The sequence below is a fragment of the Hippichthys cyanospilos genome, chromosome 20, assembly GCF_059441005.1.
Source record: "Hippichthys cyanospilos isolate Australia breed blue-spotted pipefish chromosome 20, RoL_Hcya_1.0, whole genome shotgun sequence".
NCBI classification, from domain to species: domain Eukaryota; kingdom Metazoa; phylum Chordata; class Actinopteri; order Syngnathiformes; family Syngnathidae; genus Hippichthys; species Hippichthys cyanospilos.
Genome location: NC_142388.1, coordinates 10,277,501 through 10,280,000, shown reverse-complemented (window position 1 = coordinate 10,280,000; position 2,500 = coordinate 10,277,501). Strand labels below are relative to the sequence as shown.

The 2,500-nt window shown below is 38.3% G+C and overlaps 1 protein-coding gene across 2 annotated transcripts in view; it reads left to right on the top strand.

Annotated features, from left to right (window-relative positions):
- galnt14 (UDP-N-acetyl-alpha-D-galactosamine:polypeptide N-acetylgalactosaminyltransferase 14 (GalNAc-T14)) overlaps window positions 1–2,500 on the top strand; it is a 60,146-nt gene that overhangs the window by 34,260 nt on the left and 23,386 nt on the right. The gene's annotated exons all lie outside the window — the stretch shown is intronic.

Below are 2,500 nucleotides of genomic sequence, written 5' to 3'. Positions count from 1 at the left end.
GTGTGTGTGTGTGTGTGTGTGTGTGTGTGTGTGTGTGCGCGCGCGTGTGCGTACGCTAAAACACACACTCTTACGCTAGCGTTGCAGGTCGGCCTTTATCTCCCGATCGCTGCTCTGGGCTGGAGCTGCTGCATAAATCAAGTGCGGCAAAAGTGGAGATGGCGGCACAGAGGTGCATGATGGGATGCGATAGGAGAAATATATATGCGCGTGTGTGTATGTGTGTGTAAACAGTAGAGAGAGAGTGTATTTCTTGCCAAGAGGCTGCGAGACAATAAGATGGCATGAAAGAAGAAAGGGAGGAAGGGGAGGACGGCAGCCCCTCCGCTTCTGCTGGAAAATAACACGCGGAATTAGTGATGCAAAACAACACCAATCATGACATTAACTAAAAATATAAATATAAAGACGAAATAATAGCACGACGGAATTCAAACCGAGCCAAGGCAATCAGCGACGTGATTCGCAGATCAAACGTATCCGTTCTTTATAATCAAAATAAACAGGACTCTTTTGAAAATAAGAGCAATTCATTTGAAGATTACTTTTAAAGCATAAAATCAAAATACTAACATTACTATTAATCATAATTTTTTTTTTATGTTTTTTAAAGTTTTTTTATTTATTGAAAAAAATCAGTTCATTTTTATGCTTGACAAAATCATTTCACGGGCCGGATTAAACCCGTTTGTTGGTGTGACTTGATGTCACTTATTGCAAAATTGTCTTATCGTGCCTCCTTTGTAAAACATCGTGTCCTTTTATTTTTGTTAAATTCTAATCTAAGTTGTTTTCAATGCTATGGCCTCTGACAGGAAGACATTTTCTTGTGAAATGATGTCAAATTAACAGAAAAATGAATCATTTTTTTGCAATATTGTGTGATAGTGGGAATATTGTGTCACCATGTCCTTTTGTTTTGTAATTTTTCATCTAATGTTTTTTTTTTTTTAATCTATGGCCCCTGACAGGAAAAGAACATTTTCTTTTCAAATTAAGAGCAAATTAACAGGAAAGTGAAACAACATACTGCTAGATTGTGTTTTAGGGAGTCCTTTGCAAAATGGTGTATACCTGCTAGCAGATCAGCCAGATTTAAAACAAATGTTAGAGATTGTGGTACCAATGTAGTTCCAAAGTTTAATACATCAGACATGGATGGCACAGTGCTCTGTGTTTTAAGTTTTTTTTTTTTTTTTTCATCCATCCAGAAATGGTTTGTGCTGGTTAGGGATGATCCCTTGAGATAAGAGTTGAATTTGTTCCATGAGTACGCTTAAACATTCTTCAACTTTTGTACATTGTCAAAATATACTGTAATGGCTAACTTTGACCTCTTGGGGCAGTATAAGGGAAAAACACAGAAACATTGATCATTGAGCAGCTTCTCAGATCGTCATTACTGCTGTAATATTAGCTGTTCTTTGCAGAGGATAAAGAATATGTGCCTATGTGCGTGGTTATTTTCTATTTTTATACTAAAGGCACACCTGCTACAAGTTTCAGTTGATTCCTGCACCTTTTTATTGCCCAACAAAAAACTAATCGCTGCTTAATGATCTCCTGATAGTCTTATTTCACGGCTGGGTGCTCACGCAGCTTGAGCTGGTGCTTCCTGTCGGGCTCAAGGACACTTCAGCAGGTCACCGGGATTTTTCGTACGACACACACACTCACTTACAGAGCAGTGAGTCAGACAGCTGCTTTTGTTTAAAAATGTCAGCCGTCCATCAATGGCAAAGTCCTCTTTATGCTTTGTGCATCTCCGTGTGTGTGTGGGTCCGTCCGTCAGTCTTTTAGAGTAGAAGAAGAAAAGTGTGCTGACCCAGCGGCAGCACATTGTTGTCGGTGGGATTTTAATGAGCTGGCTGCTCATTTATAATTCATGTTCTGCAGTGTGAACACACGTGTGTCACTTTAGGAGAAAGACCGCGCGTGCGAGTGGGCGGAAGACAAGATAATATTCATGTTTTCCACCAAAACATTGAGCTGACGTAATTGCAAGTACGTTCAAACATATTTGAATACATTCAAACATATTTACAAGTGTGTTTGAATGTGTTTCTAAATGTCAAACAGGTTTTGAATTACGTGCGTACGTACTTGTATGCTAAATGCTAATAACGTGCTATGTGTTTGGCATTTAGTCTACAAATACGTTCGGAAGTACTTGCAAACATATTTAAATACGTTCACAAATGTTTACAAGTATGTTTGAATATATTTCCAAATATGTTGAACGGGTTTTTAATTATGTCCGAACGTGCGTTCATGCTAATCGCTAATCATGTGCTATGTGTTTAGCATTTAGCCTACAAGTGCGTTCGGAAGTATTTGCAAGTACGCTCAAACATATTTAAATACATTCACACATGTTTACAAGTATGTTTAACTATATTTCCAAATATGTTGTATGGGTTTTTAATTATGTCCGAACGTGCGTTTATGCTAATCGCTAATCACGTGCTATGTGTTTAGCATTTAGCCTACAAGTGCGTTC